The 25,497-nt window shown below is 45.3% G+C and overlaps 1 protein-coding gene across 2 annotated transcripts in view; it reads left to right on the top strand.

Annotated features, from left to right (window-relative positions):
- Nucleotides 1–868: 868 nt before the first annotated feature.
- The window catches only part of MFAP3L (microfibril associated protein 3 like), a 45,326-nt gene continuing 20,697 nt past the window's right edge, over nt 869–25,497 (top strand). Inside the window, exon 1 of one of the 2 annotated variants that reach the window (XM_080676322.1) lies at nt 869–1,047. The gene's annotated coding sequence lies outside the window, so the exon portion shown is untranslated. The remainder of the gene's footprint in view (nt 1,048–25,497) is intronic. The other variant, XM_080676321.1, reaches the window with a different exon arrangement.

Below are 25,497 nucleotides of genomic sequence, written 5' to 3'. Positions count from 1 at the left end.
GATGGGTGTGGGCGTGGCCAAGGGGCGGGCCTAGACGAGCCGGGGGGGGGGGGGGGGGAAGGAGCTCGGTCCTGGCCTCAGAAACTGAGGCAAGTCAAAAAAAAAAAAAAAAAAAAAAGGGGGTGGGGTGGGGTGGGGTGCGCCTACAATGCAGAATATTGCTGCCAGACTTCTGCAGGAGTTTTAGACTAACCCATCTTATTTTAAAAGCACCATATTGTACATTAGAAAAAACGTAGAAACGACAAATAATCAAAAAATAAGTAAATTTAAAAATCCCTGGAACCACACCACTCAGAAGACAAGTGTTTTCTTCCAGCTTATTCCGTGCGGGCTTTAGAATTGACAGCAGAGTCGCCCGGGAAGGCTTGCGAAGCTTCTGATCAAAAGGTGGCTTGGCTGGTGGCCTTGGAGACGGGGTAGGTTCGGGGGTTGTGTGGCTGGTTCTCTCGTGTCCCGGGATGGGATTCTAAGAAACCTCTCCCTGAATAACAGTGCGACGCGACGCTCAACAAAGTTGCAACAGAAGTTCTGGTTGTGCCCTGCATCTCAATCGCCAGTCATACTGCCCAAGCACGACAGCTTCAGAAATAAATGCCATCCGCTCCGTAATAACCTCGGCGTCCTGCAGCGGAGGCCGGCGCCAGAAGCTGCGGAGATCGAGTGGGGGACTCCCTGGCACACACAGCCCGCCCCCTCCTCTGCGGGAGGAGCCGCAGCTCCCACCGGTTGGCCCGCCCCTCCCCGCGCCAGTGGCTGCTGCGAAAACACGGCGTTGACACTGCACCCGGTTCCGCGCCTCCGCGCCGCCCGGCGAGCCGCACTGGGCATGCTCAGCACCGGCCGGCTCTGGCTCCAGTGGGTGGGAAGCGCCGCACTCCCGGCCGCCCGCCGGCGACGCAGCCCTCGCTGCACGGGGCTGGCGGAGGCGGCTCATCCGCTTAGGAGCTGCCAGTCGTCGGACGGGGATCGCGGCGCGGCGGCCGCTCTCAGGCTGGCCATGGCGAGCGGCTCACGGTGGCCACTTGAGTGGCACGGCGGCATCAGGTTAGACTTAGTGGGGGCGCCGGGTTAGACCGGGCTGCGAGGCGCGGATAGCAGGGAGCCCCACACCTGGTGGGCGGTCGAGTCGCAGCTGCGGCTGTCACCGCGGAACTTTCTCGGGCACTTAAGGTGGCGGAGCCAGCGATGCAGGCTGCGCACTGGGAGGCGCGGTGAGGTCCCTGCAGCGGGCTCCTGGGGGTCGCAGGATGCTTCAACATACTGTGGGGCGGGATGGGGGTGCGGCGGATGGATTGGGGACACCGCCTCTCAGGCTTATACTATAAGCCTGCTATTGCATGGAACGCGGTGTCTACCGCGCGCTACCGAGGAGCCTCCCGGGTCTCCCCGGGGAAGGGGACGCCAAAGTGCAGTGGGGGCCTTCGCCTGACTCCAGGTCGCTCGGGTCACCGTGCCTCAGTTTTCCCGAAATAGGGAGTAAGGTGTATTGTCCTGGCCCCAGAAGGCCCTGAGCGGGGGTTCTGGGTCCGGTTCCGGGAGAGCGCCTTGTCCTGATGCTGCAGGAGTGCTGGAAGCTGTGGATGCTTCCAGCCGCCGCCTCACGACTGGAGCTCTCTGAGTTTGTCGCATTTGCCTTCATAGCAAGTTGACACAGAATTGCTTCATGACGTATTTCATCTGCTTAAAAAAATAAAGTATTTGCTGAGCTGATTTATTTTACACTCGACCATTAACCTGCCTTCCCCATCCAAAAAATTGGAGCTTACAAGTTGCAAGATTTATAAAGCAAGCTAGAAAAAAAAAAAAAAAAGAGGAATGTTTGCAGGTCCATTATCTGCTCACACTGTAGAAAATAACCTTTTATGGTTGAATTACCATTGTTGTTAAGAATACTTGTTACAGAAAAGTTTGGTTACTGTAGCAATATTTTGTGTTATCTTAGCTTTATAATAAGAAGTTGGGAGGCTATCATTGCAGAAGAGCAGGGTTTTTTTGTAAAGTTTTCTCACTTTATTTCTACATGAAACATATTTTTTTCCCAGTTGCTACTATGCTGAACATAGTAAAATTGTTCAATATGAAATGCAAGATGGAAAATTTATTTTCAGAGGAGTAAGTTAGATAAACGTAGTTTTACTGGCATTATATATATATAATTTTTAAAGACAATTTGTAGATTCCCACTGCGGTTTCTACTGTTGGTTCTTCCTAAAATATTTAGTACCATTACCATTACTAGGATTTTTGGATCTATTAAGAGCAAGGTAAGCCATCCTTGTTTTAGTAGGAACTAGTTCTACCTCTAATTAAAACTATGGCTTCAAACCTATTTCCATAAGTAACATTTAGTGGGTTCAGCTTTTTCTTTATTAAGCTTATTAGAAAACATCTTGTTTGTATTCTTGATAGACCTTAATAGACTTTCGAGGTGCACTGCCTTTTCACTGGGCTGTGAAGAGCTTTTAATGTTTGTTCTTGCCTGCTCTGGTTCCCACTGTAATTCCAGCTACCCGGGATGGTTTTCCCAAGTGTGCTCTATGCTATGCCTAAACATAACTGAGATTTAATAACAGGAAAGGCTTGAAATTTCCAGACAACAACAATAGCAACAATATGATTTCTACAGGCTCTAGGCCCAAAGTCCTCCATTTTAGCCAAACAGTTTGGTGTTCATTGCTCCTAAATGCATTCTAAATACATTTATAGAAAACTTTAGATGATTGAGAAACACATATTGAGAAATTGTGCTTCCCTTTTCTATAAATACGCACCAGGTTAAAATCTGCCACGAAGTAGAACTTAAGTGTACAACTTACCCTGTACAGCAGGTCGGGTGTTCTCAGGCTGCATTCCCAAGTGGAAGTTAGTACCGGCTCTGCTGACCTTGAGGAAGCACTAAGCCTTTGTGATGTGAGGTTTAATATAGATCAATAGGCCCTTTCTAGATCTATATATATGGTTTTGTTTTTTAGTTAGGAAGGACAAGGAAATTTAACAAAAGACATATTTAAACTCCACATTCTCCTAATCTAAAACTAACAAAACCAACAGGATTTAGATTCAAGAGATATTTTATTATTGCTAATGAAGAGAAAGTAGCAAAGTAGATTTTTGTATTCAAATTAGAAAACAGGTAATAATTTCTTCTCTTTTGTACCTAACTGTTGGATTCTTGCAGCTCAACTGCCAAGCACGTAATTATTTTTTTCATGTCTTTAGATTTCTAAACTGTATAGAAATTAGTAACATTAGATATTCATAGCAAACTATTACCTTTAAAAATACAGTCAAACCTCACTTCTGGAACGTCACCCATCTCAAATAATTTGGTTCTCAACCCAACAACCCTTTCAGACACCTGTATGATCAGTCATGCATCTCTTAGGTGACAAAGGAGAGAATGTGTGAGTATGAGTCAGTTTACCCCTAAATCTTGAGTTGTTAATTGTGCTGTGAGTATTTTTATGTTTTTCTGGTGTCGTTGTTGCTTATTATTATTAAATACATACAGTAAGACACCATGTGTCCTAAGAAGGTTAGTGATAGCAGCAAAGTGAAAAGGAAAGTTGTGAGAACAACAATAGAACTTAAGAAGTAGCCCAGCCAGCATGGCTCCGTGGTTGAGCGCCAACCTGTGAACCAGAAGGTCACCAGTTCAATTCCAGGTCAGGGCACATACTGGGTTGCGGGCTCAATTCTAGTGTGGGGCATGCAGGAGACAGCTGATCAATGATTCTCTCCCATCACTGGTTTCTCTCTCTCTCTCCCTCTCCCTTCCTCTCTGAAATCAATAAAAATATGTTTTTTTTAATAAAAGAAAGAATTGCAAAGTATGATAGAGGTGATTGTGTGTCTGACCTGGCTACTAAGCATGGCATGGCGAAATCCACAAATAGCACAATTTTAAAATATAGAGACCATCAAGAATGCTGATGTTGCTAAGGGTGTGAAAGTGCTCACAAAACAATGATCACAGGCAATTGAGAAAGGTTAAAACAGGGAATCACTTGGGGGTCTGGAATGGATTAATTCAATTTATTTCTGATGGGGAAAATGATTCAGTTTTTGAACAAGTTGTTTCTTGAACAGCCTCTGGAAATGAATTAAGTTCCAGAACCAAGGTTTCACTGTAGATCTTCCCCACCACCCCATTCACATGACCTTAATTTATTCAATTCCTTGTTTGGCTTGCAATTTAAATATTTGAGGCTATATAAACTTGGCTTAATTTGAACTTTCTGTTCTATGTTTTTAATGCAAGGACTTCCAGACATTGAGATACCAAATAATTATTGTGGCAAAGTTGCTTTTAGCCTCCAACATAGTACAGTCAGATTTGTTAGATGAGTGTCATTTTCTTTTCTTTTTTTTGGAATTCATAAATCAGGCAGATAATATCTGAACTAACTGGACATCTAACCAAGCACTTGTTGTGTGGCCTGTTCTTTTCTAGCCAAGCCCAGGACACTTAAAACTATGACCACATTTTGTGACCCAGGGCTAATCACAATGAAATGAAATTAAACATGGACTTAGATGCAAATGGTTGCTGTAATACCTCCTTGGAGAGGTTAAAGGATTAAGGGGTTTGGTTGATCGTGTGATGATAACCAGGTAAGAGCTGTCAGAAATAGTAAACTGTACTCAAAACAGAAGTCCTCTGAATTTATTGATCTTGTGCCTGCCTCCACCTGAGGTCTTTTCTCATCAAAATATCACAATTCATTTTTCTTCCCCACAATCTTTTATAGTTAGGCCCCTGAGGCTGCAAAATGAATAAGACAGTGACTCACAACCCAGTCAGCGAGACATGCTTGAGGACAGATAAACTATAGTTCAGGAGAGGTGGTTGTACATGGAACTGAGGAGACTTAGGGATGAGCCCCTTGGGTTGGAGGAAGGGGAGGGGCCTCATGAAAATAGTGACATTTCCATAGGACATTAAGGAATGCCTAAGGAATTGGGTGGGGGACTTCCAGGCAGAGAAGTAGACTTTCCAGGCAGGAGGAACACCATCATGGTATTTAGAATGATAGCTACCCCTCCGCTAAAAGATACTCCCTTTGGGGCTTGGCAGATGTGATTCAGTTAAGGATCTTGATTTGGAGAGATTTTTCAGGATTATCCAGTGGGCCCAGTATACTAGTAATCAGAGGAGTCCTGATAAGTGAAAGAGGGAAGCAGAAGGCAGCCTCTGAGTGATGCTGTGTGGGAGAGACTTGACCAGCCATTGCTGGCTCTGAAGGTGGGAGGGGTCCACGAACCAAGGAATGAGAAGCTGGCACAGGCAAAGAAATGTCCTCTAGAGCTTCCAGGAGGAACACAGCCCTGCCAACTCCTTAATTAACCCATTATGACCCATGCTGAACTTCTAACCCACAGAACGGAAAGATAATAAAGTTGTGTGTTCAGTCACTAAGACTGTGACTTAAGTGCCATAGAAAGGCGCCACGGAAAGCAAATGCAGCCACACACAAAGAAGGATTTGGTGTGATGGAATAATGGGCAGGGGCAGGAGAAGGGGAATGAAGTGGTCCTTTCATTGTGAGAAACTTGATGTCATGCAAACGAGTTTGGATTTTATCCTATTGTTGATAAACAGTGGGAAACCAGCAAAGGATTTTTAAACAGGAACATGCAATGACTATACTGCTGCCAGATTCATCTTCTCTCCCCCACCCCCCAAAAAAAGCAATGTACAGCTGAATCTCAGGTTTCACAGGGCATTCTGACAAAGGGTGTCTAACCAGAGGTGGGCTGTGATGGATAGAGATCTGGAATCAGCATGTTACTCGGTTATTCAGGGCAGGTGATTCAGTTCTCTGAGTTGACCTGGAAGGACATTTGTAGGCATGAGTTAAATTAATAACTGAAGGAAACTCATTCACAATTCCTAGTAGAAGAAGGGCATAGACTAGATAGTAAAGCAGAAAGGCCAAGTCACACTTGACTGCTTTGTTTCTGCCAGGCAGCTGCTGAGCTGGCTGCATACCATGCAGATATGAGCAGAGAGCTGGGAAAGCTCAAATTTAATGTAGTTAACTTGGGAATGATGTTAGGTCATCTGGACCAACTCTGACTAGTGGGTAGTAGCTGCTTGTAGTGCTGTGGGCTTATACAGGCTCAGCTGAGGAGTTGCCATGATCAATTAGCAATGTTTGCCATAGGCTCCATATTCGCTGGGGCTGGGTGACAGCTATAATTCTAGCTGACCTAACTCCCGTGTTTAAATATATGGAATGTAGTCATTCTTTCCAGACATATTTATTTGGCCTCTTTAATGTTCAATGGCTTAACATCTGTCCTGCAAAACCTTACAGTCCGGTTGAATTGACATCTCTGTGTGTCCGAAAACCTAACCTGAAGAAATCTTCTACCTTAGGGTCACAAGAGTGGCTTTGAATTAAAACTAAACTGTATGTCAGGAAAAAATAAGAGAGAAACAAATTTTTCAGTAATGATAAAGGAAGCCCTGGGCTGGCAAAATCTGATACTGGAAAGAACTGTAAGACTTGATTAAGACTGATATTAATGAAAACAAAACCCTACATCTATATTGTGTAGCTTCCATTTGCATAACTTTGTAAGATTTTTACCCAAACTTCCCTATATAGTGATGCAATAATGGTTGTCCACTGCAAAGGAAGAGCTCAGCGTGAACTGTTCCTCTTTTTTGAATCTCTTCTGCCTTAGTCTCTGGGATGTGTGTTTTTTGTTTTGTCTTTGCTATTGTTGATTCATGTGTTTTTTTGTTGGTGGTGGTGGTTTTATTTTATTTTTTATATATTTTTATTGATTTCAGAGAGGAACGGAGAGGGAGAGAGAGACAGAAACATCAATGATGAGAATCATTGATCAACTGCCTCCTGTACACCCCACACTGGGCATAGAGCCTGCAACCCGGGCATGTGACCTGACTGGGAATCAACAGTGACCTCCTGGTTCATAGGTCAACGCTCAACCCCTGAGCCACGCCGGCTGGGCATTTTGTGTGTTTTTTTATTGCTCTTCCACTGAGTGTTCGCCTTTCAAATTTTCCTAGGTTCTACTTCACCTTTTCATCTTGTGGCCCACTATGTTCTTCCCAGGTAATTTAATTTTTCCTGGACTGCATCAGTCACCCATACACCAGTGTCTCCAAATCTATACCTCCAGATAAGCCTCTCTTAATCTATTCAGTAATTAAGTCATCATTTCATTCAATAAATATTGGTAACCTGAGAGCTTATAATCTAGTGGAGGATCAAATGTGAAAAGACAATTACTGTGAAAATGTGGAGTTATGGGTAAAGGTCAGTGAGGAAAGGAGTGTCTGGGGCTCCCTGGACATCCTGGAGAGCTTTTGAACCATGACGGGGAAGGCTAAGTAGGGGTTCACCAGATGTGCAAGCTTATGGAAGGCAGCATGGTGAAAGACACAGAGGTGCTGGGGGGGCTTCAAGGAGTTCAGGAAAGGGAATGTGATGGGGTCCAGGGAGGGGATGCTCCAGAGATGAGGTGAAAGAGCATGAAGGATCATCTATGCCCTTCCGAGGACTTTATAGTTTCATACTCCTGACAAAATGAAGACATGGAATATGTTTTAAATCAGACTTTTTAGCATCAGCTGACTTCCGCAACAACATGGTGTATGGACCGGAGGACAGGCAAGACTAGAGGCAGGTCAGCAAGAAAGGAGTCTATTAAGTGATGCCAGTCACAGATGATGGGCAGGTAAACCAGGGAGTGGTAGCCATGTGGGCTGGAAAGGAAAGGATGTCATTGGATGACTGGGGTCAGGTACTGCTGATGTGTGGCAGGTACACTCTCTCAATGGATTTCAGGCTTAGAGCAATTCTCAAGGACTCTTCTACCAAGTGCAATACTTTGCATTACCGGAAGGACTGACTTCCACTGCATTGGCTTAGGCAGAGGGACCTAAAGTACGGAAAGAGTGTACACAGAGCTGCGTGTGAGGGAAGAAGTCAGAACTGCATCATCACAGGGCACAGAATTTCATAAGAGAGGATGGAAGAGAGAAGGAATTAATTCCCCGATGGCTCTCCAGCTTCCAGACAGAAGCATTTGGGGTTTGCTGATGAGACAGAAAGAAACTTAGTGTGGGATAGGCTTCCCTAATTCTGGATCACAAAGTAACTGTTTGAGAGTCTGGGCTGAAGTTGACTCTTTGTAAACAGTGGGAAAGAGGAAGCTGGCTGAGATTTTTAAATATACTAGTAATCCCAATTCTTTCTTTCCATTGAGGATTTGAGTGGTTCATGGTGCCAGGAAGAGTATAAGGGAAGGCTTTGCCTCTTAAGGAAATAAATGGGTTGGAGTCAAGTGCTCCTGAATTACCCACTGAAGGGGCCCATCCAGTTCCAACAAGGCCAGAGGAGCCTGGGGCTAATTCAAATCATTCTTATCTGTTTATTAAAGCAGTGCATCTCATAGACAAGCTGGGAGGCTGCTGTTCGGGGTACCCTCCTGAAACTAGCGGGAGCTCTATAATATTTGTAACAGTGGAGACCATCCCAAATTGACCAGCAGTTAACTCTTATCCCAGAGGCCAGGCTCCCTGTAAAGAGGTAGGTAGATGCCTAGGGACTGTGCTTTCGTAAAGACCACTTTCCCTGGTCTTCAGCAGAGGGAGGTATTTGAATGAAAACTGCATTAGTGTTTGGCTCCAAGAGACCCAAGCCTTGTAGGAACTAACTATAGATGTTTCTTGCTGCTCAGCTGCTATTGTTAATTTCATTTTGTAAATTTCTGCTTCCCTAGGGAAGCGTGGGCTGGGCTGCTTTGCCATGTTACTGGGCAGCCTGCACTTGCACGCTTGCTCTCTCCCCGCCATCTTTTTGTCATTCCTGCTGCCAGTCCCAAGTGGGAGGGAAAGTTTTTCCCCGTGAAGGTTGGGACAAACCTAGATTCCTTGGTCTCTGAGTGAGTCTAGCTCCTGTTAGACTTCCGAAAGTTTTTCTCCTTTCTAAAACACTTTTGAGGAACTTGAAATTAAAGAAAATATTTGAGTATCACCAATCCTTTGCTTTACTGGAGGCTGAGCATTTCTCCCCAGTACATCTGAATCCAGGACTTAGAGTGGATTTCTGGTCCTTTCCTGCCTTCATAGGATATCTCATCCCCACCTCCAGGTTATGGCCATCTATCTCCCCTTCTTTACTTCCTAAGTAATGGATCATGTGTCCCAAAGTCTTTTTTATTGTTTCTCCTAAGAGCCCCTAGAGGCCTCTTATTAATAGAATTTCTGGAGGGGTGCCTAATATCCAATAGCATTCTAGAGATGGGCCTTGCTAAAAGATTCCGTAACAGGTTTTTATTCTTAACTAGAGGCCCAGTGCATGAAATCTGTGCGGGGGGGAGGGGGGAGAATTCCCTCAGCCCAGCCTGCACCCTCTCCAATCTGGGATCCCTCCCACAATCCAGGACTGCTGGCTCCCAACCACTCGCCTGCCTGCCTGCCTGCCAGAGTGCCCCTAACAGCTTCTGCCTGCCAGCCTGATAGCCCCCTAACCACTCCCCTGCCAGCCTGATTGACAACTAACTGCTCCCCTGCCGGCCTGATTGCCCCTAATTGCCCTGCCCTGCTGGCCTGGTCACCCCTAACTGCCCTCCCTTGCAGTCCTGGTTGCCCCCAACTGCCCTCCCCTGCCAGCCTGGTCGCCCCTAACTGCCCTCCCCTGCTGGCCTGGTCACCCCTAATTGTCCTCCCCTGCAGGCCTGGTCGCCCGCAATGCCCTCCCCTGCAGGCCTTGTCCCTCCCAACTGCCCTCCCCTACAGGCCTGGTCCCCCTCGCAACTGCCCTCCTCTGCAGACCTTGTCCCCCCCAACTGCCCTCCCCTGCAGGCCTGGTCCCTCCCAACTGCCCTCCCCTGCTGGCCTGATTGCCCACAACTGCCCTCCCCTGCTGGCCATCTTGTGTCCACATGGAGGCGGCCATCTTGTGTGTTGGAGTGATGGTCAATTTGCATATTACCTCTTTATTATATAGGATTGGCATGCCATGTTTGTTTCCACCCCTGCTTGTCTAAACTGCCCTGTCACCTTTATTCATCTTTCAGGACTTGGCCGACCCCAGGGACATTTTGTGACCTTTCCAGCTGGCCCTCCAATGAATTCCTGTGGTATTTACCCAGTTTGGTGCTTAATTATATGTGACTTTGTATGCAGATATCATCAAAATTCCAGGCACCTCTAGGGTAAAGACCTGGTCTTAAAACATTTTAATCTTCCCTGGCCAGTGTGGCTCAGTTAGTTGGAGCATCATCCCTGTACACCTCAAGGTCACGGGTTTGATTCCCTGTCATTGGGGCACGTATGGGAGGCAACTGATATCTCTCTCTCTCTCTCTTTCTCTCTCTCTCTCTCTCGCTCTCGCTCTCTCTCAATTAAAAAATAAAGCATGTTCAGGTGGGATTAAAAAATAACAAGTTTGTCATTTTAATGATTCGACCAGCCAGAAGAACTAACATGGAAGGAATTGGTACTAAATTGATAATAGTAGCCTCATAAATACTTTGAGTTCAATTAATTGATATGACTGACTCCTAATTGTTTTCCTCGCTTGCATGAATCTGATGGCCCAGCTGAGAAATAATTGAGAACACCTGAAAAGTGTGCTCAGCCTAACAGGGCCTTTTCCCATCAAAAGTGATAGAAAAGCAAACCTTCCTTCAAAAATTCTCTGTGAAAACCCTCGAATCCACATTTTCAACTATCTTCTGATGTTTTGTTTAGTATATTTCCTGTTGTCACACTGAAAACCACTTCTCTTGGGGAAAAGGGTGATCTTAGGATATGTGCTAAAGTATTGATCTTTGTAGAAATTTTAAAACAATACTTTTTAAAATAATAATCACAGTATTTTAAATTATTTTTTTTTAAATACTAATTATGAAGTTCAGAGGTACCCAAGCTGTGGTGTTCCTCATTGATAACTGTGTGCAGATTGCTAGAGCCCTGGGCTGAGTCAGATGTGTTTCTATGAGGGTTGGTGGCTTGGACTCTGCTCTCTTCAGTGTCATCATGAATAGAAACACACAAGCCTGTGTGTGTCCAAGGGCAGTGGTAAGACCCAGAGGGCATAACTTCTGCAGTGGTCTTATGTAAACCAAAAGCGCTAGGGGAACATAAGGGACATCGTCTAGTGCTCATACTAAGAATTAAATCGAGTAAAATTTAAATTAAAGAGCCTCTTCTGGTCTGTTTTTCAAGAGGATCCAGTTCTTAGTGAATGTCTGTTAAAAATACTTGGCTTGAGTGATTCGGAGAAATGCTCAGTATGCAATTCCATTTTGTGATAATGGGCTGGTAGAGAAAGGAAACTAAAAAAAAAACCACTAAAGCTTTTTAAACTACCCTCTCCAGTTATAGAGCATATTTTTTTCAAGTAGATGAAACTTTATTCTGATAAAAGAACAAACCCTGGGTGATCCAGATCTGAACTGTGGCTCTGAATGGCCCTAATCATAGAGCCAAAGAGACAAGGAATGCAGATTGGTTTTAACATTTTGAAATCTAAATTAAGTAGGCATTTGCTTTTCATTTCAACAGTGAGAAGAATGTATATTTTGGGGGATGGGGAAACTTTCCCCTTTCCTTCCCTGTTAGTTCTTCTGGCTGGTCGAATCATTAAAATGACATAAGGCAGATTGGCAGGAGAAAATCAAATTTTCAAAGTGCTCACAGGGAATTCACACAAGCAAGAAAATTCCTAGGACACCTAGGGCAACCTGAGGTATAGATGTCCTTCTGGATTAAGGAGGGGGAAGGGAGGTCTAGGTCTTTAAAGGAAATTAAGCAGGTCACAGGGAGATGAAAAGAGTTAATGTTTAGTAAACAAATATTTGTTACACCCTCTTGAATCAAAGACACTGGGCGGACTTTAATGAAATAGCTTTGCTGGGTTCCTCCCTAACACTCCTAGATCAGGTTAAACTATAGTTATGTATGAAGATCGTGCCTTCCTGAAGCAGGTATTCTATCTTAAGTTCTTTTAGGCAGTAAGGGGAAGGCCAGAGGGTCTTCCTGATCCTGCTGGACCTGGACTGTTTCTAGCTCAGAATAATCTGCCTAACAGAGTGACACATATTAGGGCAGTTCATTCAGAACCTACACAGGCTTAGGAATTAGTCCCCACAAATTTATTCATCTCAGATCACAGCCAGAGTCCAAGGACAGGCTGGATTCCCATAGCCTCCTTCCACGCTCCCTGAGCCTCGCTCCCAGGGCCGAGTTTGGAACACCATAGCTGTCACTGCTCATATTAGGATAAGGTGCATTTCCCAAGACTGACTTAGAGAAATCTTTGTTGATATTTTAAAGTTAGTTTTGTCCTACAGAATATTTACCTAGAATTTCTAAGAAATGGGTGGAATTTGTCAGAAATGCAGGGCAAAGGTAGCTGCCCAGTAAATTAGTAATGTCTAAATGAAAGGGCACAGAAGTAATATAAATTCAGGTGCTTGGCTATGTGCAAAGCACGTCTCCAGACATGGGGAACACAGCAGTGAAGAGTGTCTACTGCAACAGAAGCCCAGCCAGCCCTCAGGGAACTTACGTCTTTGCAGGGGCAGACACGTGCACACATACTAGTACATGGTAGAAAAGGGCAGGCAGGGTAAAGGTGTACAGCGGGTGATGGGGTGGGGCCTACTATCTATATAAAAGCCTAAGCGACCATTGCAACCAGATGACCGAACAGGCTGCGTCCAGGCCGGCAGAGGGATTAGTGAGGGGCAACTAAATGACAGAGCAGCAGGCTGTGTGGGGCAATCAGGCCAGCAGGGGGGGCAGTTGGGGGCAACCAGGCCGGTAGGGGGGGCAGTTGGGGGAGATCAGGCTGGCAGGCAGAGGCAGTTAGGGGTGATCAGGCTGACAGGGGGATGGCAGTTAGGGGAGATCAGGCAGGCAAGCAGGCAGGTGAGCGGTTAGGAGCCAGCAGTCCAGGATTGTGAGAGGGATGTCCGACTGCCGGTTTAGGCCCGATCCCCAGGATCGGGCCTAAACCGGCAGTCGGACATCCCCTGAGGGGTTCTGGATTGGATAGGGTGCAGGCTGGGCTGAGGGGACCCTCCCCCCTGTGCACGAATTTCATGCACCAGGCCTCTAGTCTGTAATAATAAAAGTGTAATATGCAAATCGACTGAATGACCGAACAACAGAACGACCGTCCGGACGACCTTCCGAACAACCACGCTATGACACGCACAGGTGCCAGACCAGCCAAGGTGAGTGTGATGCAATTGCTCAGGGGGCCCCGCCATTGCCCCATGATGGCCCTGCAGAGGGAGGCCCAGGCCACCCTCTGCAGGGCGATCAATTGGGGGGGGGGGGGGGGCTCTGTGATCAATCACCCCAAAGAGGGAGGCCCAGGCCACCCTCTGCATGGTGATTGATTGCAGAGCCCCGGCTGGGTTGGCAGGGCCTCCCTCTGTGGAGCCATCAATTGCATCAATCGCAGAGCCCCGCAATCAATCACCCCACAGAGGGAGGCCCAGGCCACCAGCCAGTGACACTATGGCGGGTGTGCAGGGCCGGCCAGTGCTCACCCTGCAGAGGGAGTCTCAGTCCAGCCAAGCGAAAGCACCCCACACCTGTCGCCCGCAGAGGGAGGCAACCGGTGGCAGGGGAGTGGGGGGCAGTGCCACACAGATGGCAAGCAGTGGCAGGGGCCAGGCCAACTGCTGGCAGCCAAGGGAAGGAAAGCCACGATAGGCCCTGATCGCCAGCCAGGCCTAGGGACCCTACCCGAGGAGTCCCAGGTTGCTAGAGGGCGCAGGCTGGGCTGAGGGACACCCCTCCCCCCCATGCACGAATTTCATGCACCCGGCCTCTAGTCCTATCTAATAAAAGAGTGATATGCAAATTGACCATCCCACCAAGACACAAGATGGCCGCCCCCTTGTGGTCAAAGAAGGCTGCCCCCATGTGGACACAAGATGGCCGTAACAAGATGGCCACCACAAGATGGCCACCACAAGATGGCCTGCAGGGGAGGCAGTTGTGGGAAGTTAGGGATGACCAGGCCAGCAGAGGAGGGCAGTTGTGGGCGATCAGGCCAGCAGAGGAGGGCAGTTGGGGGTGACCAGGCCAGCAGAGGAGGGCAGTTGTGGGCGATCAGGCCAGCAGAGGAGGGCAATTGGGGGTGACCAGGCCAGCAAGGGAGGGCAGTTGAGGGGGACCCAGGCCTGCAGGGGCGGGCAGTTGGAGGGGACCCAGGCCTACAGGGGAGGGCAATTAGGGGGGACCAGACCAGCAGGGGAGGGCAGTTGGGGGGGACCAGGCCAGCATGGGAGGGCAGTTAGGGGCAATCAGTCAAGCAGGGAGGACAGTTAAGGGTGACCGGGCTGGCACAGGAGGGCAGTTGGGGGAGACCTGGTCAGCAGGGGAGGGCAGTTTGGGGGGACCATGCCTACAGGGGAGGGCAGATGGGGGAGGACCAGGCCAGCAGGGGAGGGCAGTTGGGAGCCAGCAGTCCTGTATTGTGGGAGGGATGTACAACCACCCGTTGAGATCGGGCCTAAACGGGCGGTTGGACATCCTTCAAGGGGTCCCAGATTGGAGAGGGTGCAGGCTGGGCTGAGGGATACCCCCTCCCGTGCACCAATTTCGTGCACCGGGCCTCTAGTTATGTATAAGATGACTAAGGAGGGCCTGCTGAGGAGGTGACATTTGAGCTGGGACCCAAGGAGTCAGAAAGAAAGTATGGGAGTGAGTCTTGTAAGTACCCGGGGCACTGCTTCCAAATGAAGGAATAGCAAGTGCAAGGATTCCGGTGTATGAGGCATATTCTAAGATTAGCAGAGCCCAGCGTGGCTGGCGGGAAGTAAGAAATGAATACTGCGAGGCAGCCAGGCACCAAATATCCTAGAGGCCGTGGAAGGGCCTTCTCTAGCTTTTACCCTTGAGTGAGGAACCATTGCAAATGTAGATTGTGTTAGTGTTTTGTTTTAATTTTCTTTGAGGCATTCCCCATGTACATATGGTTACTAATGATTCAAAAAAAGAAGTCATTCATGCTCTTGCCTAGCACAACCAACAAATATTTGAGCACCGACCACATTTTGTTATAAGGGAATTTTCATGATAAAAATTATACCTCAAGTTGCAAGAGTAGACACAAGACCCCTCTGTAGTGAATTATCAAGTGAAATGAAATTTCAAGGCCCCATTTGAGGGTTGTGATAATCATCAGCCCCTCAGTGGTACAGCAAAGATCCTGTGGTCCTTGGTCTGAAGAGGAAAAGTTGGGTAAGTGGCGTGGCCACAGGTGCTAGGGTGATCATCTCCAGGTAGCAAGGTAAGACAAGCAAGGCTCAGTCTTGTACTGAGCTGCCCCAAGAGTGGGGTTGAAGGGAGAGGCCTGCCTCAATAGCCATGGGGAGCATCCATCTGTGCATGGCAGCCTAGCAGCTGGCCCAGCCTGCCTACCTTAAGCCCTAAAGGAATCAGAGCTGATTCACCTCTGATATGCTGAGGACAGCTGGAGGTTACGGTTGCGGGTAGGGGCAGGGGGCACAAAGGCTTTGGAAGCATGGAATTGTTTTCTCCCTCAGCATGCTGTTCAGGATGTAAGGAGACACAAGAGGCTGCTTTTTCTATGGAGAACAAGAAGTTGTACTGTGTGATATACAAGCTGGCTCCTGGGCCATCCATCAAGTCACATTTGGCTTGGCAATCACAGTACTTCACCCTGGTCGAAGTCTCTGTAGTGGGATCTTCATCTGAATATGAACAACCCCCTTGATCTTTCCCTCTTCTCTCCTCACCTCGCCATTTTCTTTCCTTCGCCAGCTGCAGTCACACCCCTGGCTGTGTGGTCACAGAATGGTAGATTTGAAAGGGACCTAAGAAAGAGAAGGGTCTGTGGCTCCGAGGATCAGCTAACTGCCAGGGGTCATTTACTAGTAAGTGGCAAAACTGAAGAAAGGACCTAGTAGGTCACTCCCAGTCTGTGGGTCTTAATCCTAAAAGGCTAAACTAGTCCTCTCTTCACACCCTCACACCCAAATTTCTGTTCTTGATCTTAAACTTAGAGTTCATCCCATGTTATATTTCAGGAACTTAATTCCACCCTAATTCTGATCTCAGCTCCTTGGCCACAGGGAGACCTGGAGCAACTTCCTCTTCACAGTGGCTGTCACTTGGAACACTGGCTATATTCCTATTGCTACTCTCTGTCTTGGTTAGGCACTTAATACTATCCTTCACACTCTATAATGAGTTAGATAGCTTTATCACGGGCAGTCCCACCACACAATAACCAACCTTTTTAAGAGTTTTCCTATGAAGAACTGCCCACCGAGGTCCAGACAAGTGCTCTGTGTTTGGCCAATGGGAAACCATCTGTGTATAATCAAATGGGGAGTGGGAGGGTTTGAGAAAGGCATTTTCACTATCAAGGCTTAAGAGTTTGCAAAGTGTGCCAGAATCTGCAAGAAAATGTAAACTCACAGTTGTGTCAGGCCATAAATCATATTTAGGAACGCATGCTAAGAATATTGCTCTCTGATTTATAGACCTGTGTATTCTGCAGGCTGCCTGGGGGGCGTGGGGTTGCCTCCTACATCCAGAAAGTGCTGGCCTATCTGGACTTGCAGCGAAGGGCCAGCACTTTAATAAAATAGCTCCCTGATGCATGGGACACTCCGGCCATCTTCCCAGCCAGAGGGGAGTTCTGACTCATTGAGATGTACAGGCTTCCAGGGATCCCTCAGCTCCTGCCTGGCTTCACTCTGAATTTAGGTGCTTATGTATTAGACACATCAAGATTTTGGGAAATGGGCTTGCGATGAAAGTAAAGCAATTGAAAATTGGCAGAAGTAGTGCTGTAGGTTAGCAGGTAATAGAAATTGGACTATAAATGAACATTTTAATCTCCCTATATACATCTATAATAATAATAAAAGTGTAATATGCTAATTAGACCAGACGTCCTTCCAGATGAAGCTGGGGCTGCCTGGGAAGCCCCAGTCCTTAGTGCCTGTCTGTGGCCTGAGGGAAGCCTGGGTCCCGGGTGCCAGAGGGAAGCCAGTGCCGGCAGCCAGGGGAAGGAAGGCCTACTCTTGCATGAATTTTGTGCATCGGGCCTCTAGTACTGTAATAAATGAGTAGGGAGAACATTTTGAAAGGACACCCTTTTCTTTGGGATGGGGACACTTTTTTAAAAAAAGAGGTTGGGGAGATGCTGAAAAACTATGTAGTGGAAAAGACTGGCCAAGAAGGACAGAAACAGCTAGAGAGGCTTCTGAACCAGCTTTGGGTGGACTAGAAAATCTGGTAATAATGGTGTCAAAGATGAAAGAAAATGTCAAGACAGCATTGCCAGCCCCTTCATCTACATGGTCATGTGTTTGGGGGATTGGCTTGGGCAGCATAAAGGCACCATCCACCAGTGCTTCAGTCCCGTTAGTATTCTGTTCCCAGGTTTGATTTATTCCCTGGACCAAGAGACTTCTGAGGAAACATCTTTCTGATCAATTAAGGATTTACATTAATTGGGCCCAAAACTATTTCAGGCAACTCATTTAAAATGAGAATTCGAAGAAATAAGTGCACTCTAAAACATCAGTAAACTCTTCTAAAAGATATACCTGTGATGAGAATAGCCCTCATTGTGTGTCTCAACTGTCAGAGCCCCGTAAACAATGCGTATGTCGCAAGAGGGTTTAATGTAGTATCAGACTCCGTCTGGGCAGGAGCTTTGTATCCCACTTCTAAGCCCCTAAATTGTGGGACTCCTGGTCATTGCTTACGTTCTCTGGGCCTCCTTTTTTTTTTTTCTTTTTGTTTTTTTTTGTTAATCCTCACTGGAGTATATTTTTTCCATTGATTTTAGAGAGTGGGAGGGAGTGGGGGTGAGGGAGAGAGAAACATCTATGTGAGAGAGAGAGACATTGATTGGTTGCCTCTCACACATGCCCTGACTGGGGCTGAGGATCAAACCTGCAACCCAGGTAATTGAACTCGAGACCCTTCGGTGCTCAGGGCAACACTCTAACCCAGGGGTGGGCAAACTTTTTGACTCGAGGGCCACAATGGGTTCTTACACTGAACCGGAGGGCCGGAACAAAAGCATGGATGGAGTGTTTGTGTGAACTAATATAAATTCAAAGTAAAGGAGCGGAGGGGAGAGCAAGAGAACCGGATAGAACAGCCGGATCCGGCCCGTGGGCCGTAGTTTGCCCACGGCTGCTAACCACTTTGGCACACTGGCCAGGGCTGGGCCTCCCTTTCTAATGTCGTATAAAGAAAAACCTATGAAAAAAAAGTCGAAGTTTTTTCATACCACAAATTCTAGTTTTGTAAACAAATATCCATGGTAGACCCATTTTATCTTGCTTAATGATAATCATTTTATTTGTAGAGGAAAGCCTTTAATATCATCTTTCCTCTTCTTTTATAATCATTTTATTTCTGAGAGCTTTATTTTATATCATTCTTACTTTTAATCAGAAAAACATGCCACATGGGGAAAAATATGATAAAGATCCAGAAATGGTTTCTTAATACTTTGAACCATCAAAAATTAAGTACCAGAAAGATGGTATCTGAGCCAATAGTTCATTTTTAGGTTTTAAAAACAGTGTCTTAAAACAGATCAGTTTTTTGAAAAGTATGTTCCTTTTGCGTATCAAAAAAAAAAATAGCATAAAATTCTGCATATGCTTTAACGTTAGTGTAGTCGATTTAGAAGAGAATGAGACCTTTTGTTCTAGCTCTTTAAAAATTATTCAGTGAGCTTAAAGAGCTCCTCTGGTGGTCATTCACAACAGTCCAGCAAGACAGGGTATGTATATCCTAGTACCACACAGTTAAACAAAGGAAAGGGTGTACCGAGAATGCTATGAGGTCACCTTCCCTTGGTCTCTTGTTCCGCCTAGGGAGTGACTACTTTCCTAAAACAAGTCCTAATTCCTCCCACGATATGCTGCCTACCACGTAGTTCTCCATTGGTGACAGTTATAAATTTAAGAGACGCTGCTGCTGCTTTTCATCATGATTTTGTCCGTCAGATGTTCCGTAGAGAGAGGCGAGTGGACCAGACGGGAGCCGCCATGGTCTCTGCCTGGCCACCAGCAGCCGGCAGGCCCTCCTCCCAGTGCAGCAGCGCCTGTGCAGTGCTGCCCAAGGAGTTGTTAGGTGAAATTGCTAATCCGTGTGCTTACTGGTATGTGCATTTCACTTACAGTGCCAGGCATTGGTTCTGGACACAAGGCACTCCTTTCTGCAGAGAGCCGTCTGTATAGCCATAGGCCCCGCCACTCAGAAAATCTGGTGTCACCTTAACCTGCTCTGCAGTCAGCCAGTCATTAAGTCTTGTATATTCTAATTCCTGTTCCTCTTTAGGATCTGCCTACATCTTCCTTCCCGGCTGCTTTTAGTTCAGGCCCCTCTGCTTTCCCTTTCCTTCCTGGATATTGTAGGCTACTAGCCATCTCTACCTCACCAGCCACACTATGAACAAGGTGATCTTTCTAAACACAAAACTGGCCATGTCACTGCCCCCTTTCAAGACCTGTGGGTGCGCCCCATCCTTGGTATTTCATACCATTCCTTCCTTATCTGGACCAGCCTCCTTTCCTGTCTCTTCCCCTCCCTTCTTCTGCACACTACACGCAGTGCCTAATTACAGACATTTCCCAATTACGCCAGATTCTCGCTAATCACCGTTTCTTGGAAAATGCTTTTCCTCTTTTTGAGTCAGCTTCCCTTCCATGTTGTACTTGGTGAACTCCTTGAATATTAAACTAAATGGTCACACCTTCTAGGAAGTTCTTCCTGGGCCCCAGGCCACTTGGGTCTTCTCATCTATACCACGATGGGTCCTTGGCACCCCCTTGATGGGGCAGTCATCACACTGTGTTATGATTGTTATTTTACTTTTCTCTCTCCCCCTCTCAGATTCTTGGGTGATAAGTATAGGACTATGTCTTACCTTTGTTTTCCTTACCCCTGGAATTGTGCCTGACACAGGGAAATTTCTTAGTTAATGTGTATTGATTTGGCCCGGCCAACGTGGCTCAGTGGTTGAGCATCGACCTATGAACCAGGAGGTCATGGTTCTATTCCCAGTTAGGGCACATGCCAGGGCTGTGGACTTGATCCCCAGTGGGAGGAGTGCAGGTGGCAGCCCACCGATGATTCTCTCCCATCACTGATGTTTCTATCTCTCCCTCTCCCTTCTTCTATGAATTCAATAAAAAAAATTTTTTTTTCTAAATGTGTGTTGATTTGGATTGAACTGATCTGTCTGGGTGCTCCTAAAAGTAAAAACGATGCTCTTCCATACTTTTGTGTAATGATCACATTGGCCATCTAGCTCAGGAATTACCTTTGTGTGATTAGAAGTATCAAGAATCTCTACACAACCCTGGCCAATATGCCTAAGTGGTTAGTGTCAGCCTGTACACCAAAGGGTCATGGGTTCCATTCCCAGTCAAGGGCATGTACCTGGGTCAAAAGTTTGATCCGCAGGGCCCCCTTCAGGGCATGTGTGGGAGGCAACCAATCAGTGTGTCTTTCTCACATCGATGTGTTCCCTCCCTCCCTCCCCTCTCTCTAAAAATCAATGGGAAAATATCCTCAGGTGAAGATTTAAAAAAGAAAAAGAATCTCTACACAAATAGATTCTTGAACATGGATAGGAAAGAAAATGAACAGTATGAATCTCTTTCTATAATATGACTTTGGACACTGAGATAAAATTTAGCTGATTTAGCACTTATATGATTTGGTTCTAGACTGCAGTAATTGCTATAGGAACATTCTTCTCCTATAAATTTCTTGGCCTTTGATTTTGGGTTCCCATAGTCCATATTCAGACATCACTTTAAAACTCAGTATATGCTGATCTTGAAAGAAGTTAGGGGAGAAATAATGGACTAGTGAGAATTTTGTTGGTACATTTTTCTTAAAAATTGCAAAACAAAATCGTTTTTTAAAAAAGACTAATGTGTATAGTTTTCATTAATTATGATATGTGGGAAAGGAAGTTGGAGAAATATATCCATAACTAAGGCAGCTATCAATTTTGAGAAGTTAGCATTTATGACATAGTGCGTATTTCAGTGCCTCTCTCCTTTTCACACAAAGTTAGGATTTCCCCTCCTTATTTCAGGAGTAGAAACACCGTGAGAATGTCTTAAACTAAAAGGCAGCTTTGTGGTTGTGGCATCATTTATGCACAAGTGGGAAGAGTGGAAACTCTCCATAGATGTGAGAAAATCCAGTTGTGTAACTATAAAATTATTCATCATAGGTGATGGGAAAACGCCAACATGGACACTGACAAGAAAAAACAATAATGTATATTCATTTAGTTCAAAACACCCTTAAACAAGGGGCCCTTTTCCTCCCAACTCCAGAAATACATGGTCAATGTTTTATTACTGGTAAAGAAACAAACAAAAAATAAGATTCAACAAAGCATATTGTTAAACATTTTTAGATAAAATACATTTGTTGGGAGGTAAGGAAAAGAAAGGACATTTGATGTTTACTAAATATTTTCTTTTATTTTAATTATTATAGAAATATTCTGTGAAAGTTTTCCCAAACACACAAAGCTTAACAATTTGTCCACTGAAATCCTGGTTTTGGAATTGATGGCCTTTGTTCTTGTATTTTGAAGGACTGCATTTTGAGCTGCTGGAGTATAGTCCTCGAGGTTTATTCTTTAGTGGCTGACATGTCTTTCACAGTGCTGTATAGTGTGATTAACTGAACTTTCCATAATTCGGTCTGTAAAATCTGACAAGCTGAACAAAGCACATTATTAGGCTATTTCCCCAATGTCCAAAATGACATGATATCGTAAACAATTGCCATCAGATTCCACGTAAGTGTGGCTTCTTAAGGCAAGTGCACAAGCATTCCTGTGGGCTCCCAGTATTGGGGAAATTCTAAATCAAGGAGCTATTCTTGTCATTGAAGACATTTCCTCAAGACAAAACTGAGACAAGTGCAAGGTCCCGTGCCAGGGAAGAGTGTCCGAAGTTTGGTATAAGCTGCAAGTGCCATAGGCAGATTAGAAGACCTCTGAACTATGGGATTCGTAAGAAGGTGAAGGTGGAGCTGGGAAAGGATGCTGGGTTGTGGCCATAGCCTATGTCTGATTGAGCTTTGTAAGACTCCCAACCCACCCACCTCTAATCCCCTGGCCATGTGCCCAGCACTAATAAATACTTTAAAATATACACATGAACTGAAGGAGTACGGTGTGTGGTATAGTGGAGTCTTACCAAAAATGATTAATGTATTAGTGTTAATTTAATGCTTGATTTTCAAAAATAAATGTTCACAGAGATGTTTAGGATAATACAAACAACCTATAAATTACACATTATGTTTTCTGTATCTTAGTAACTTTTCAAAATGAAAAAGGAGGAGAGAGAATGGGGGAAGGGAGGAATGAGTTTGCTAACCGAAATTCTTGCATTCCAGTGACAATCTTTCTCTGTACATCTCAAGGTCTCTGAGGGAATAGATGCAGCTTCAGAAAGGGTTACTATGTTTCTAGTCCGAAGCTCCTACGACATTATTAAAATAAACTAGAACAGCAAGCAGTATCCCCTTCTCTTTCTTCTTGCTAGCACAATGTGTTTGAAAGTATAACCCAATGTGGCTGGCCTTTGAAAACAGCTCTTGAGTTACTCATTTTAATCAGTTTGATCTTTCCATGGGGTGCATTCTCTTTAATTGTGGGGGCGGGGGAAATGCTGCAGTATACTTACTGCACATTTTTTAGAACCAATCCTCCACTTTGTCTTGTCTCTCATTCCCTCCCAAGGGAATTTAGTTGGGCATCTGCTCTGACCTACACATTGCGGAGTCCCAGATGAGTGACCCCAGCTACTGTACCCGTAAGATACTCACTGCAGCATCTGCCCAACAGGGCAACTCATATATTTTCACACTTGAGTCCTGCACAAGGACCCAGTGCTGAAAATCGCTTCTAATTATTTCTGGTGGTAGGATGACAATCAATAATGTCTTAAACAAAACCAAACAGAAGGTCTGTCTTTTAAGTGATACAATTAGAAGGATAAAATAAAAATCAACTTGAGAAGCATGATTTCAATAAAGGATGCTGCGTACATTATGTTGATAATTCCTGTTTATCAAGCCAAGCAGTATGTAAATGCTTTACGGCCATGAATCATTATAAATGCCCTGGACTTGGTAAGGACTTGGCCAGAAAAACACAGCCAATTAAGGTGGCTAGATCCAGGATCCTGGCCCAGTCTATCTAAAACCTGAGGCCATGCTCTTCACAACCATTCTGTATCGAATAGTTCACATTTACAACCTCCCTGTTCAAAGGAAACCCCGCATTTGGCCAAGTAAAGGAAAACATTTACACAGTCATAGCAGGGTATCTGGCATGCCCAGAGCCTGTGCTATCTCCCTCAGCCACGCGATTCCTGTGGGTGGAGTAATGTGCTGGCCTTCCTGGGGCAGGAAGGCACCCTAGGAGGCGGGAGTGTGGACATCTAGAGCGCTAAGAACTCTCCTCTTTCCCAATGAACTAATCTATGGTCTGAAGCTAATTTATCACCCTCACCCCTAGTACCTCTTCACTTTTATTGTCTACAGGATTGGAATAATAATTTCTGCCTTTGAAGAGAGATTCATTCATTCAGCAATTCAATGAGCACTGAAAGTGTCAAGGACAACTTCAGACACTGCAGATACCAAAATAAATGAGGCAGATGGTATGGTCAGTGCGATATTGGCTTAAGAATAGACATAAATATTAGTGGAACAGAATAAAGAATTTATAAATAGACTCTTTTCCTTTTTTTACAAGAAGGCAAAATAATCCACTGTAGAAAGGATAGTCTTTTTGCCCAAGCCGGTTTGGCTCAGTGGATAGAGCGTTGTCCTGCAGACCGAAGGGTCCCGGGTTCGATTCCGGTCAAGGGTACATACCTCGGTTGCAGGCTCCTCCCGAGCCCAGGCCCTGGTTAGGGTGCATGCAGGAGGCAACCAATCCATGTGTTTCTCTGACATTGATATTTCTCTCTGTCTTTCCCTCTCTCTTCCACTTGCTCTAAAAATCAATGGGAAAATATCCTTGGGTGAGGATTAACCAAAAAAAGAAAGAAAGTAAGTCTTTTTACAAACAGAGCTGACACAACTGGATGTCCATTTGAGGGTGGGAGGGGGAATGAACCTCAATCCATACCTCATTCCATACACAAAAATAACTGGAATAGTCTGGCTGGTGTGGCTCAGGTTGAGCATCAACCCATGAACCAGGAGATCACAGTTCAATTCCCGGTCAGGGCACATGCCCCAGTTGCGGGCTGATCCCCAGTAGGGAGCATGCAGGAAGCAGCCAACCAATGGTTATCTCTCATTGATGTTTCTAGTTCTCTCTCCCTTCCTCTCTTTGAAATTAATAAAAAATATATTAAAATAATAATAATTAGAATGGATCAGTGTAAAAACTACAACTGGGAAGGGACACAGGATAATTTTTGGTAGTTATTGAAACGTCCTCCGTCTTGTTTATTATAGTAGTTACATTGGTGTATAAATTTGTCAAAACCCATTAAAATGCATACCCAAAATGGGTAAATATTTATTGTTTATAAGTTACACCAAAGTAAAGGTGATTTTCAAAAATAAATCACATTCTTTGGAGTCATATTCATTGAAAGATTACAATGAATGTTAGATACAATCCAAACTCTTCACTCTGTCCTGCAAAACCCTAGGTGGACTGAGCTTGTCTACTTTTATGACCCATCTTGTCACCAGTTTGCTTTTGATGTTCCTTCTTCCTGGAACGCTCTTCTCCCAGATCTAGGTGTGGCTGATTCCTAAAGCACCCCAGCTCAGGGGCTACCTCCTCAGTGCAGTTTCCCAGATTACCTAACTCATCACTCAAGTGCATCATGGTGTGTTTTTCAAAGCATGCATCATTAGTTAAAATTTTATTTGCATGGCATTTATTTATTGTTTGCTCCCCCCCCCCCCGAGAATATAATCTCCATTAACTAACATATAATCTCCACATAATAGGAAAGGTCTGTTTTCTCTACTCTTCTATCTATAGGACTAGAATAGTGTCTGCCTAATAGTAGGTCTTTCAATAATTATTTTTGAGTGAATAAAAAGGGTAAGGAATTCAGATTCTATAATGCAGACAGTTCAGAGACATTGAAGGTTGCTAAGAAATGGCACCATATAATTTGTGCTGTAGAATAGTTATAGGGACTAGATTTGGAGTTGGGGAGAGATTGAAGGCAGATCCTATAGAAGTCTACCACACCATTTCTGGTAAGAAGATATAGAGGCCTGAACTAAGGCTCTCTCAGAGGAGATTGAAAGGATGGAACAATACAAGCAACATTTAAGAGCTGGGATCAACAGCATATAATTACTGATGTTCTGAGGGTATTAAGAGCAACAGTTGAATTCAGGACTAATACCCATGCATGCCTGTGTGGATGGTGCTGCCCTAAGCTGAAATAAAGAACCAGATA

Source organism: Plecotus auritus, assembly GCF_963455305.1.
Source record: "Plecotus auritus genome assembly, chromosome: 6".
NCBI lineage: Eukaryota > Metazoa > Chordata > Mammalia > Chiroptera > Vespertilionidae > Plecotus > Plecotus auritus.
Note: the sequence above shows the minus strand (reverse complement) of the source record. Positions and strands in the feature narration are given on the sequence as shown.